The 14,741-nt window shown below is 44.0% G+C and overlaps 1 protein-coding gene across 9 annotated transcripts in view; it reads right to left on the bottom strand.

Moving 5' to 3' along the window:
* Positions 1-14,741, bottom strand: part of FAM110B (family with sequence similarity 110 member B) — a 122,540-nt gene that overhangs the window by 52,440 nt on the left and 55,359 nt on the right. For 7 of the 9 annotated variants that reach the window (XR_009449702.1, XM_059673140.1, XM_059673134.1 and 4 more), the window contains one exon: positions 1,764-1,849. The gene's annotated coding sequence lies outside the window, so the exon portion shown is untranslated. Of the gene's footprint in view, positions 1-1,763; positions 1,850-7,649; positions 7,835-7,950; positions 8,153-14,741 lie in introns of those variants that run through there. The other 2 variants (XM_059673139.1, XM_059673141.1) reach the window with 2 other exon arrangements.

A 14,741-nucleotide genomic window follows, 5' to 3' on the forward strand; every position in this document is an offset into this window, starting at 1 on the left:
AGGGGGCTCCACTTCTCGAATGTCTATGTGTGCCAGGCACTTCCAGAACTATGCCATGTAACCTTCCCCAAACCCCTACTAACTTGCTGTTATTCTTCTCTGGCTTATGGGAAACTGAGGTGTAGAAAAGTCCATTAGCCATGGTGAGCAGGAAGCTAAGGTTATAGCCATGTCTACTCAACACCATCACCCCCACTCCCCCCCCCCCCCCCCCCCGCCCCGCCGTCCCCGCACCAATCCTTTCCTGGCCATTAGGAGCAGCAAAATAACCTGCTGTCAGAAGCTGGCTCAGTGAGCATTAACATCACGTGGCTGGGTATGAGAATAGAGGTGCTGAGCACCATGAGAGGGGCCCATAGGCCCCTGTTTGCTGCGGACTTTTCCTGCTTTTAACACTTGAAAGTCCCACATCCCAGAAAAGCCCTCACCTGGGGGCAGATGGGAGGGCTTCTAGGCTGATGCAGAGTGGAGATTACAGCCCAGTCAGAAGCATTCCCCATTCAATCCACCTGTGCTCAGGGGCAATTCTACGCCTCCCTGCCCCCTGGATAAAGGCCTGGGGGTGGGAGGCACCCCGTTCCTTCCAGCCAACAGGAACCCAAGGCTTTCATATCAGAACTTCCTATATCTGAGATAAGAAGATAAGGTAATTGGTGGGACGTGGATTTCAGGGTAGGTTTTGCTGGTTTCTCTTTGTCTCCTTCGATAGATTGTAGAATTCCACCTGGTACAAGCTGATTCTTACTTGTCAGGCTAAGACAGATTCTGAGGTTACTGGACAGTATTAACATCACCTAACAATGTCCTGCATAATAACAGACGATAAAATGCATAGCGCAGGATATAAGCAATGGTACAGGGACCTAAAGAGGTTGGAGCGGAGACTCCAGGAAGGCTGTCAATCAAATCAGAACACGTGGTCACTGGGGAATATGGCACCAAGGACAAGACTTTGTGTTCTCATGAGGGCTGCTCTTTCCCACTCTTCACGTCATTGCAGACAGGACTTAGCCAGAGAGCTGTCTCTATTTCAGAAACATTCCCAATCTCCTCACTTGCTCTCAGGCCCTCTGTGAAGAGGAGGGACATTGGGACCTTGACGTTTGTCCACTTCCTCCGCTCCTCCATGGGTCTGGTGAGAGGATGCCCCCGGACTCTCCATCACCTGGGGGTGGCATGGATGTGGGGCACAGTACCCCGCAGTGTCTTCCATGGCGCACACACACCTCCAGCACCCGCCCCGCTCTCAGGCTGTCCCACAGCTGGCACAGAGGTCCCATCCTCTCCACATGGCCTCCTTTGAGAGGCCATCCTGTGAAGATCTCCTTCCCAAAACTCCCACGGCACTTGGTGCTGGTCCCATACTATTTGGCGTGTCAGAAAACACCACCTCATTTCCTCAGCTACAGACAGTGTACTGCTCACTGCTGGGTAAAGATACCCAGTTTTATATAGTCTTCAAATCCATGTACAGCTACCTACCTGGTTACTGTTAAATATAACACAGCTTTGAAAACTGTAACTGCTGGTAGGTATGTAGAAGACGTGGTGGAAAGCTTTGGGAAAGCAAATCATCATTACTACTATTTGGGCCAGCAGGGACCTCAAAGGAGAGGACTCTTTTTTTTTTTTTTTTTTTTTTTTGCCAGACAGCAAACTATCTGAAACCTTGCCTCATTGCCTCAATGTAATAATGACACAGGTTTTCAGAGAAAATCAATAACTTCTGCTGAGAATGGGTCAACACAAAACAATATACTTACTTGAAAGGAATGGGTACTTTATAGACGGCAGGCAGAAGTCACAGGAATCCTTCCTTTCTTAACGTACTCCCCGCAGCAGGAGGTATCTGAAATTAGAGGAAGAAAAGACTACTATTGTTGTTTTATTTGACAGAAATAGGCAGTCTATTAAATATAAATAGCAACAGAAAATGATAATTCTTTTAAGTCGGTCAGTAAGTTTTAAAATACAAAGCAAACACGAAGGTAAAACAAAACGTGTTAGTTTTTATAAACTTCATTTAAAGCCAAGTGTTTTGCTCCCTTCAACTGTGGTGTTTTGTTTTGTTTTGTTTTTAATTCTCACCCAAGGGTATGGTTTTCATTGATTCTAGAGAGAGAGGAAGGGAGAGGGAGAGAGAAAAACATCAGTGTGAGAGCAACATCGATTGGTTGCCTCACGGACATGCCCCAACTGGGAATCGAACCTGAGACCCTTCAGTACACAGGACAACACTCAACCACTGCGCAACACCAGCCAAGGGCTCAGCTGTATTTTTTAAGGAGACACTCAACCTTAGACAGCAATTATACAGAAAGGAGACTATAAACTTCCAGTTGTGAGAAGTCACATAAATAAAGGTTTCCAGGACGTCATCTCATTTTTGGAACTGAGTCAGTCTACCCGAGGTTGATAGATAGGGTGTTAATTTCAAAGGGCCTTTGAGCCCATGTGGTACACAACCCCACTTCAGACCAGGAACCAGAGGCCCACTCAGGAACCAAGTTCTTCTGTTCTGGGCTCTGGGGGTTAAGACCAAAATCTCTGACCTCTGAGTCTATACTCCAGAAAAAGGAGACTAAATATAATAGATACCATCTCAGAATGTCCCACTGGGCTGGAAGGTGGAGACATCTGAGCAGAATCCTGAAGGCAGTGAGGACATGAGCCATGGGTCTATTGAGGGAAGCAATGTACTGGCAGAGGAGGGCAGCCAGGGTCTGAAGGGGGGACATGGAAGTGGCAGCTAAGTCTGTGGCAATGGATGAACCAACCAATGGAAAGCAGGTGACAGGAAGCTGATGAAGGATAGAACCTTGGGGAATATCTACTTAAAAGGTGGGTAGGAGCCCTATAGCCAGTTTGGTTCATGGATAGAGGGTCGTCGGGCTGTAGACTGAAGGGTCCCAGGTTCGATTCTGGTCAAGGGCATGTACCTGGATTGCAGGCTTGATCCCTGGCCCTGGTCAGGGCGTGTGCTGCGGGAGGCAACCAACCGATGTGTCTCTCTCACATCTCTCTTTCTCTCTCCCCTTCCCTTCCACTCTCTCTGAACATCAATGAAAAATATCCTTGGGTGAGGATTAACACTCACACACAAAAAAGGTGAGCAGGACAGGAGACTGGGAAGGAGCAGTCAGAGACAGGGGGACACAGGAGGAAGCCCATCAGGGCTGGAGAGCTGCTGCCTTTGACAATCAGCTCTGAGGACACTTCCCACTCGGAGAGTAAGGGCTGGGGAAGGACGGCTTGTGAAAAAGGAAGTGTGGAAGCTTGACCAGGGCAAAACACTACAGAATTAGGAGGGGTCTTTGACTGCCTGCCCTGCAGCATTCAAAATCCGTTTTCATGTACACAGTTTACTGGTGGCAAGCCTGGTGACCCTGATAGTGAACTTGCCTTCCAAATTTGGCAAGATTTAAAATATGTCTAAATTCAATTAAGTGTATAAGAAAAGGAAAAGGCCTTAATCATAGTAAGATTAAATGCAAGTGTTGTAACCGAAGCTCACATTTTACAAGCTTGTCTTTAATAAGCATGTACAAAACAAATGACTTTAATAAATAAAAGAGTCTGGTTAAATAAATAAAAGAGTCAACAGGCGTCCAACAACAAATGATAATTCCTGGCAATGCCAACAGTTCCAGAAATGATCACTAAATTACTTAAAAGTACAAGAGTAATGAAAATATTTTGTAAGTCGAGATGCATTTTTAAACTTTCACATACATTTAAAATTTTTTCAAATCCCATGTGATGTAAATCTATTAAGACAAATAAAAACACTTCCATGCAACAATCTAATGTGTATTCTTAGAAGAAACAGAAGAAAAAAAATATAGTTTATACAGTTGACCATTGATCATTGGTTTGAACTGTGCAGGTCCGCACTTACACATGGATTTTTTCCGTAAATACCTGTACTGTTTTCTATCCTCACTTGGGAGTCCGTGGATGCAAAGGGCTGACTGTATGCATTGATCTAGGCCCGTGGTCAGCAAACTGCGGCTCGCGAGCCACATGCGGTTCTTTGGCCCCTTGAGTGTGGCTCTTCCTAAGCCTTAGGAGTACCCTAATTAAGTTAATAACAATGTACCTACCTATATAGTTTAAGTTTAAAAAATTTGGCTCTCAAAAGAAATTTCAATCGTTGTACTGTTGATATTTGGCTCTGTTGACTAATGAGTTTGCCAACCACTGATCTAGGCCATCTTATATCAGAGACTTGAGCATCCTCGGATACTGGTATCTGTGGGGGAGTCCTGGAGACACTCCACCGCGGATACTGAAGGTAGTTAAGCTTTTGGATAGTCAAAAGCTATATGTGGATTTTGGACTGTGTGGGATTGAGTGCTCCTAACCCCCACATTGTTCAGGGGCCAATTTATTACATTTAATACGGGTCACAAATAAGACACATGGTGAAACTGAAAGTCAATATTTTATATATATATATATATATATATATATATATATATATATATATATATATATAGACACATACAGATCTGTGGCCCACACTGACCCCCACTTAACAATAACGGTAGTGGATGTGGTACGAGATGGATGGGAAACAGTTCATTCTGGATCAGGCACTACTAGCTCTCTACTCCTGAAGCCTTCTGGTTCCCCCCAGCCCCCTTTTTCTAGAGAACTGGTCACCCTGCGTGCACTCACCAAGCTAAGTGCCCGGTTCTGCTGTTTACACTCCCTACTATTATTTGTTTGCTGCCTCCCCTAAGTAGGCTGTTGCTTGCAGGGTAGGCTGTGTCTTCCATCTTTCTCTGGCTAAGGCTTAGCACAGAGCCTAGCACAGGGTAGGTGCCTCTAATTATTGAATAAAATAATGAAAGAAAGAAAAATAAATACACTTAGATGACAGGCCTAGTGTCTCTTGAAATGTTTTTTCAATCCAGGAAACTTTAGGAGGGTCAACCGCGAAATATTTATTGATTGCTAATGACAGATCCCCCTCAGTTCTTTTCATAACACAGATGGCCAAGGGGCCAGCCACACAGCCACCCATACTCCTCCATCCAATAGCAGGTATACCCAGTGCTCCTTCCTTGTTCATTCAGCCCAGCTGCTTTGTGCCACATCATATTCTACAAGAAGTGACTTTTCATTTTCAAACTGATGACCACTTTTACGGCTGTGATTATAAGCCGCTAGGAGAAAAACTTCGAAAGTCTTACTTAGAACCGAGACTGCTTTCATTTAAAAATACTCTATGTTTTGTACTCTAGTTCATGCTAATAGACCTATTTGATGGGTCAGAAATGTCATTCTCTCGTCAGTAAAGAGCTATGAAATTACAAGGAGGGGAGAGAACAAAATTTTAAAGTGCCCAAGAAATTTATCTTTTGCTTTCTTATCTCAGAAATATATAAAGGTTCTTTTTAATGTAATTAAAAATGGTAAGATGTGATTCAGCTGAAGTTAAAAGTGTAGATTTTGCAAACATGTAAATAACATTTTATTTGGTGCTATTAGAAAAACGCCCCTTTAGTATATGGTGGAAGGTCCTGTAGGCTATCACAGTGCATTACACAATATACACATACCATTTATGTTACATTTTGAAGAAGTTCCTTCCAGGCACCAAGAGTCTTTTAAGACCCAGCTCCTAGGAGTCAACAACACTTAGACTACCCCCCACAGCTTCAGTGGCACACAGTTTAACACAGGGCTAAGCTCATAAAAGGAGGTTTACTAGTACAATGTTTACGCCTGACAATAATTTATTTTTAAAAATTATTTTTAGAGAGAGAAAGATAGATGTGAAAGTGAACCATCCATCAGCTGCCTCCTGCACGCCCCCAACTGGGTGTCGAGCCTGCAACCCGGGCATGTGCCCTGACCGGGAATCCAACCAGCAGCCTTCCCATGCACAGGAGGGTGCCCAACGAAGAGCCACACTGGCGAGGGCAACACTCGTTCATTTTTAAGGCAGTCTGCCTCTTAGAGATTCTTGAAGACCAAGGTAATTTAGGAAGCAGTTCAGGAGATGAAGAGGGAACGATGATTATAGAATGACATCAATTTATTCTTCCCCAAACGAGCGTCCAAGCCTTAGTGTGGATACAGAGAATGAGGGAGTGAGCGGGGAGAGCAGGGTCTGCACACGTGAACAAGGGCAACATCGTTCGTTGCACTTTCCACCACTGCTCTGCCGCCTTCTGGAATCGGAAGGAGGTGGGGTTTGTTCCAAGGGAGTCCAACGAGGAAGTTAAGTGCTCAGTAGAGCACCCCTCTTATGTACATTTCAGCACACATGGTACCTTAAAACTGAGCACTGCAGATTGTTTAAAGGCACAGGGAGCCTGTACCACAATGGATGACTATCAACCTTTCTTAGTCTAGATCAGTGGTTCTCAACCTTCTGGCCCTTTAAATACAGTTCCTCATGTTGTGACCCAACCATAAAATTATTTTTGTTGCTACGTCATAACTGTAATGTTGCTATTGTTATGAATCATAATATAAATATCTGATATGCAGGATGGTCTTAGGCGACCCCTGTGAAAGGGTCGTTCGACCACCAAAGGGGTTGTGACCCACAGGTTGAGAACCATTGTTATAGATGATACTGTATTACAATAAATGACAAACTTTCATAATACCTGTTTTTTCCTTAAGACTGATATTGGGATGGATTATTACATTGGATGATTTATTACCTTCAGAATGGACGAGGGAGGGGCTTGGGGAGGGCAGTGGAGCAGAGTTAGTGATCTGAAGCTTTCCTCTACCAAACAATACACGGGACCCCTGTAACCTGTATATACTTTTAAATCAAAGCAGTTTTGTTTAAACAAAGTACTTAAATGGCCACGTTTGGCTTTTTGGGAGCAGGGAAGTAATTCCCGATGGCTTTCAGATATCACTGGGCTCTCCGCTGACAGCAGACGCATGGTGGCAGCCAGCCAGTCGTGTGACTGGTGACTCAATACACAAGTTTCTGTGGTCTCCACAATCGGATACGGTGAGCATATCCATGTTTAAGTTTGAGGACTAAATGGTAGCAGGGGGCTCTTCTGAAATAAAAGAGAACTCTACGGAGAAGGTACACAGAGAAGCAAAATCAATGCACTGGTCTGGGTTTCTTTAAGCTCAGCCTTGGCCATTTAAATACGTTTCCTTCAGAATGTACCATCTTTCTTACGGAATTTTAAGATTACTTATTGTTTGAGGTGGAAAACAATCCAGGCAATCATTAACAGAAGATTTAAAATGTTGCCAAGCATTTGTCTGAGTGGTAAGAACCCCACCTTCCTGTGATTAATTTCAACTCCAAAAGCAACATCCCTGTTAAACAAAGCCCCGGAGTCAAAAATTCTCTCTTTGGCACAGGTGAATACACACCTATACATATGTTAGGCAGAATGAGATATGCTCTCACCCTCCGTGGTATGAAGGCTTGATGAAAACTACAAAGGGTGAAACAAAGAAAACCATCCAAAATGAAGGCTGCACTCAGCTTTGAAGAAACAATAGCACTTACTTCCCCCAGGGCCCTGCACTGGCCTCGGGAGAGCTGCTGCCCTGTCCTCATTCACGTGTTTCCCTGAACTCTCCCAGACTGCTCATTATTCGGGAGAGCCTGGGCTCCATGCACACAAAGTCAACAGGATACTGAAACGCACCTCCAAAGACACCTCGATCGATGCAACCTCAGGCTTTCCAAAACAGAAGAGAACCAATAAGAATCACTCCCCAGCACATGCACGCTCGGAACCAGGTAAAAACAATACTCCTTCATGAATCGAGTAGCTGTTCACCAGCCAAACCTTCTCCCGCAGAACGTATTTGGTACGGAACGCCGGGCTAGGCATGCTATTAACAACAAAAAAGAGCAGGATCAAATTAAACAGGGGACACGATGAACTCGCTTCCTTTCATGCATGGCTGGGTTTTCCCTGCGAGATAAAGACTCCAAGTAATTACCATGAACTGCAACTTCCTCACTGATCGCCTTTGGCAGCTGGCAGTGGCTGACTGCCGATGCTCTACAACAAAGAAGAACGCCTCCTCTTCAGTGCCTTCCTCCTCCCGTAACGTTACCAGCTAAGCACCTCCACCGTTGCCAGAACACAGTGGAGTATCTCTGTATCTATGTCTCCGGTGCATAAGGAGTACAGTGGAAACCTATCAAGCCGGCGAGCAGCGATGCTCGCAGCCAATGAGGAGAGGCTCGGGCGGAATCCAGCACATGCTCTCTGAGGCGCAGGCTGTCACCAGCGTTTAGCAGGCTGCTAATCTAATTATAGCTAGTTTTGCGAGCACAGAGCTACTGGAGCAAAGCACAGGAGCAAATTAAATTTTAATAAATTAAACCCCAAAGACAAAATCATCTTGATTTCCTGTCATTTTGAGGATGAATGTGCCACCTTGTAAACTGTAAGTGATTTTTAAAGTGCATTCTTGTTTTGCCTCCAATCTCGAGAAACAAAGAGTGGTTACCCCTCACGTCGGGTCCAGCTGACTTGCATTGCAGATTCCGGCACAGAGAATAAATGGCAAAATCAATACCTCGAAGGTATTAGTGCTAGTGCTGTAAAATCTGAGGCTCACTTTATTTACCCTGATTAGCAATTTGCCACTTATTTGTCCTAAAATGCTAATTAGTCTCCAATAGACTTTGAAATACCATGTAATTTCCATGCATAGTGGAAAAGTGCTCATCAAGGTACCAAAAATCATACTCCTGAGGACAGTAATCAATAATAATTTAGAGCTACAAGAGATAGAAGGGATACCAGAAATCACTGTACAAAAAAATTTAAAGAAATTTGCCTACTCTTGAATCCAGGTAAAATGATTATGGAGTTAAAAATTATTGTGGAGTTTTTGGATCATCTTCAATAAAGTATTAAATACTTTGCCTAGACTGAGACTAAAATGATGAGCAGCTATCAAATAAGATATCTTATTTTGAATCTGTTGTGAGACTATAGTTGAGTAGAACTCATACTAAGAAAAAAATGAATATCCAATTTTCAAAGTAAATTCTGTTAACTTCTATGATTTCTAATAATCAAACAGAACTGGATGATATAGTCAGTCTAATAATATATTGGACCAAACTAGAATTTTTCCTGGTCACATTGAAAAGCTTACATGACCACATTGTGTATGTTGAAATTTCTCTCTTAAGGAAATGAGCTGTGTACTTCTTGCTCATATGCCCCTTGACCTCCTTGAGTTTTCACAAGCCTTTCCATATCATATTTACAGCATATATTTTCAATAACAGAAAAGTTTGCCACTGAATAATTTAATGGTAAAGTTAGTTCTAGGAGCCAAATCCTGTGAGAGGCAGTTGGAAGCATGGGTGAAGAGCATACATTCTAACAGCCATACCACCTGTGTTTACATTCCGGATCAGCTACTTCCTACTTGCCTGACTTGGGACTAGTGACTGGATGTCTCCGGGTCTCAGAGGCAATAATCAGAGACACCTTGCAGGATTGACAATGAGCTATTAGGATTTGGACAGGGCCTGGCACAGAGTGAGTTCTAAATTAAGCTATTATTAATAGCAGCAATCTTTTCACCACATCATATTGTCTACCTTCTTTCCCAGTAACACACAACTCAAAAAAAGAAGTGTCTAAACACTTCTCTATTGTACAGTTTTGTCAGATACACCATTTAGAAGTGATTCATAGTGACAAGCTGGTGGCAGGCTTGATGAATCATACAGAGCCGTTATGGGGATTCACTGTGGTAACCAAAATTATTTCCCCCAACTTCTTTTTGGCTATGTAACACTCTCTAATTTCACTTAATTCTATATGAACCAATCTTAACAGGAATTTTCAGGAAATTAAGGGCTTAGAATTACATTTCATTAATGACTTGCAATGTAGATGAAATGATATTATATATTTGAAAAGTGTTTCCTATGAAATATAAATCAAGGAAAGTTTGTAATGAGGTGTTTGATGAAATTTAAAACAACAAGTTTATGTGAAAAGGAGAGAGAAGTTAGCTAGACAAATGCAACTTCTGTCCCTGTAAGAGCTTATATATTTATTGGTTCTCCCTTTCTTGTAAATATGTTCTACAAATTTAATAGTCCTGGGGTGATATTAATCAAATCTGTTAATATGTTAAACTTATTTCCTGGTCCTGGCTCGGTGGCTCAATAGGTTGGAGGGTCATCCCGTATACCAAAAGGCTGAGGGTTCAATCCCCAGTCTGGGCATGTACAGGAGGCAGCCAATTGATGTTTCTCTCACACATTGATATCTCTCTCTCGCTCTAAAAGTCAATAAAAACACAGGGTATCCCCCCAAAATGTATACAGACTTTAATAGCTATAGCTCAATTTTGAAAATGAAGTGTATTTTCATAAACATTGCTTTTATAATTATTCTAAGTGGGTGATGATTAAATTTTTTTCAATTTATTTTCCATGATTCCCAGAAATTGGTATGTTCTACCAGTCAAGCTCCAATCCAGTGATGATATGCCAACTTCTCATTTTTCTAGACTTGCTTTGCTTTGATTTTTACTTGAAAACCTTTACAAAATGCTAACATCCTCAACAACCATTATGATCTGCTCTAAGAAACCAAATATTCCCAGGGATTAATTAGTAGCCATGGAAAAGGAAGGCTGACTCAGAGGCATTTTTCAATCTTTGTATACCATAGACTGTTTGGGAAATAAGCCAGAGAAAGGAATGGTATGGCTCATAAACTTTAAGGGGAAGACAGCAAAGAAACTCACGGTCCATAAATTCAAGAGTGAAAAATGGTGTACAAATGTAGACACAAACACAGGCTTGCAAAACAAGATGGAGACACGCCTCTAAAGAAACTGTTGCATGTGCCACCTCGAAGCATCGTCCACGTGAACTATCAACGCGCAATCACCATTACCAGGAGCTCCAACTCCAAGAGGAGTTGGCTTCTGTGATTTGGCCTAAGGCACAGCTCCCTGGAGGCTGCCAGGATACAGACTAGTAACACTTCTAGGCATTTATTTAGGAAACAGCCAACAGCCCTGCCTTCCTCTTCATTTAACAGACTGCGAGCTCAAAAAAAGGGCACTGTTTTAAAAAGCTGTTTCATTTGTCTCATGCCTGTTTTGTATAAGACATTAAGCAGACGCATCCTAGGAAAAGGAGGTCACTGTCCTTTCTTAGGTCTTCTCTTTCGGCATATTTAGAACAAATATTCATCTGGGACTGAGTATTAGCTTATTGGTAAACTTTCTTACTACCATTCGACTAGGGAACAGCACTTTTATCTTTGAACTTCAATCAACTCTTCCTTGAATCTGAAAAAGCATTCATGTACTCAATAGTTCTAGGCACCTACTATGTGCAAGGATGGTGCTGGGCATTGGGGATACTGCAGGCAGTGAGACAGTATTCTGATTCCCACTGGACCGTCCATTCTCATTAGGAAGAAAAACATTAAGTGACTCATTAACAACTGAATGGTTCTGGTGGGGAAACTGCGGGGACGTGCAGGCTGCTATGAAAGCACGTAAGTGGACACAGAGAGTGGGGTCTGCGACTAGAGGAGGGTTCTGGCTGGAGTGTGCGTGAAAGGCAAGGTCCTGGAGGACCCAGCACCCAAGGACACAGGGAGGAGTGCGGACAGCTGGGAACAGCTCCCACAAGAGGAGGAAAAGCGTTAGGTGAAAGCCCTCTGGAAACCTGACGACTGATTGATTCCCCCAAGTTCTTTCTAGGAATAGGTTCCCATTATCTCCCAAGTCAAAACCCTTGCTCACCCTTCATTGCGTGTACATTTCACATTTGCTACACTGGGCAAGTAGGAGCAGGCGGTCAGCAGAGAAATGGTTGACCTCACTGGAGGGGTTTGTTTCTTCAAGGTCTTTGGATTCTCTAACCTGGGAGAACGAGGAGAGGAGGGCCTGTGTGTTGAGAAGTTCCAACAGAACGTTCAGCTTTCTCCCCTGGTCAATGAAAGGACTCTTGGCTCCCACACAGCTTTAGACTGGTCAGAACATTCTGACCAGAAGTGTCTCAATTTCAGTTGTTTATGAAATGCCATCTGGCTGGAAGGGGCCCAGGGCAGTGGTTTCTCCTCTGAGGAACAGGGACCTGGGCGTGGGGAGGCCCAATCACAAGCTGGGCCACCAAGGCTGACATTTCTCCCATTTGCTGCGGTGCCCCCAGCTCAGGTCTAGGCCCCAGCGCTGCCAGGAGTAGGGGGAGGGGCCGGCAGTTCTGGGTGGGCCCCGTAAAGAGTGGTGGGCCAGTGAGTGATGGAATAGACAGCTTGTATGTAGCATTTCCACGGTGGCATTTCAGGCCACCAACACGAACTTACTGCTGGCGGAACTGGGCAGATGTGGTAGCAAGCGGCTCCCCTAAGCCCACGCAAGGGGCTCTAGCACACCGCCCACCCCCATCACAAGGAAAAGGAACGAATGCCCAAGCTGTGGAAGTCTCCTGTGGCTACCAGGAGCTGTAGGACAACTGCTGGGCAAGCAAATGGGTAACTGCTGCCCCTTCCTTCTCTGTTCAGAATACCCACACAGCGGCTTTTTTAAAGAAATGTGGCATCTGGGGTACTCAATGCAGTTGTAACGTGGCTGGGCTGGGGAAAAATGAATCAGGCTGCTGGAAACTACTCCAGCGGCTCCAAAGGGCATGTGCGGCCCTTGGCTCCTCTCTCTTTGCAGATTCTTAGCATCCAACCTGTTTACCATGAAGTGACCTCCTGCCTGAATAGGGCCTGAGGGGTTCCTTTGTATGTCAGTGTGGGATGCCTTGTGCAGTCAGCTCTGGAGGCCCCCTGCGAAGCCTCCCGCTGAGAAAGATGCTTATGTTGGACAAGCGTCTTACCAGGCTGCATACATGCGCAGACATGCATGTGAATCCTCTCTGTGGGGTGCAGTTTATAATCTTGTAGTGTCTCCTCAAAGCCTTTTTTCCCCTCTAGCGATTCCTATTGTATAGTACTGGTGAAGGGCAATGGAAGGGTAGGAAACAAGGAGACAGCTAAGGAGTTCTGAATTCGAGGGGAGGCTTGCTTCCCATGGCTAGCTGTTGCTACCAAATTAAGAACAGACGCTCTGGCCGCCTTAGCTATCTGACCACTTCACACACGTATCCATCTAGTTCACAAACACAGTGTAGGCTGACGATCCAGCGCAGCTCACACACCCTGGTCGGGGGGCTTCCCAGGACCCACCCAGCCTTGCACGGCTGGACAGCATGTCACTGGTTCTTGACCACAGTGCTTGGCTAGATCGTCTCCTGAAGCCCCTTCTCCCCATTTCCTTGGCCACCTTCCCGCTGTATCCTCTATAATAAACCCATGAGGCCTTCAGTGAGCTCAGCCTCTCTTGCCAAGGATGTAACTGGTCTCTTAGATCTAGAAGAAGCAAGAAGTCACATGATAGAAGAGAAAAAAGACTTTCTCAGGTATGGCACTAACCCTAAAAAAGATTTATACAAAGAAAATTTACACCTGTTATGTTTCATACCTTTCATACCTCCTACATGCAGCACCCCTATCCCAGAGGGCAAAAGTACCATGTGCCTGTAAAGGTAGCAGGCCACGTAGGTCTGCCCAGCCCCAGGCCTCCTCACGTCCTAAAACTACCCAGCCAACCCCTGACCTCCTTAAAAACATGACCCCTGCTCATACTGAACTAGTTTTTTATAGGAAGCACACACGCTCTCCCACCTGCTAACGCAATGGTAACCGCTACGTTCCACAATTAAGAAGAACCCACAGAGGGCTTCTGTGCAGGTGGACACGATGGAGAAGAGAGCTGGGATGAAGCAGTCCTGCAAAAAAGGCATCTTCCCCACAAAGCTGAGAAAACTAAACACTCAGGGTAACACAAGAAAGTTTTTAAAATTTTACGCAAAAAAACACTCACATTAAGAAAAGTCTTCAGTATGATGGTTATAGGCTGCATTTCAGGGTTCTAGTTCACAAACACATTCTTCTCAGGAAAGCAGCTTTTTTATTCACCTGCCTTCTAGAGCAGCTCATTTTTATCTAAGTGACTGTTTCTTAATTACAAAGTCAAACAATCAATTATAGGGAATCTTTTAAATCTCTCACTGTACACAAATGTAAGCATTGCATAATAAAATGACTTTTACATTCTCTAGAAATAAAAACTCCCACCTTCCTTTCATTTACATTTATACGGATCTATAGGTCAAACATGGGTTCATTCATGAGCTGATGAGGTAGGACACACATGGACATTTCATACAAGTGCAAGTACCTGTTGGTATCAGAACACACATGTCCAAATGAACGGGCATTCTGGCAGTTAAAAATTAATGTTGTTGCTCTGGCCAGTGTGGCTCCGTGGGTTGGGGGCATTGTCCCATATACGGGGAGGTCTCAGGTTTGATTCCCAGTCAGGGCACATGTGGGTTCAACCTCCAGTGGGGGCGAGTATGCGAGGCAACCAATCCATGTTTCTCTCATACATCAATGTTTCTCTCTCTTTCCCTTCCCCTCTCTCTACAATCATATTCCTCAGGTGAGAAGAAACAGAGAATGCTGCTAACAAAAGCCATCTTTAACAATGTTTGTTTCTACAAACCAAAAATTACTTACCCCTTGGGCATAGTAATTGTTATTATTAAATAAATGTATCTATAATAATTAGATACGATAACCTAATAATAATTAGGAGTAATAATAATTAGATGTAACGATTAATAAGACCTACGAATTAGGTTGCAGAAGTAGTTCTGAGCTTATTAGCTTCCCTTCTGT

The sequence above is a fragment of the Myotis daubentonii genome, chromosome 17 (genome assembly GCF_963259705.1).
Source record: "Myotis daubentonii chromosome 17, mMyoDau2.1, whole genome shotgun sequence".
Lineage (NCBI taxonomy): Eukaryota > Metazoa > Chordata > Mammalia > Chiroptera > Vespertilionidae > Myotis > Myotis daubentonii.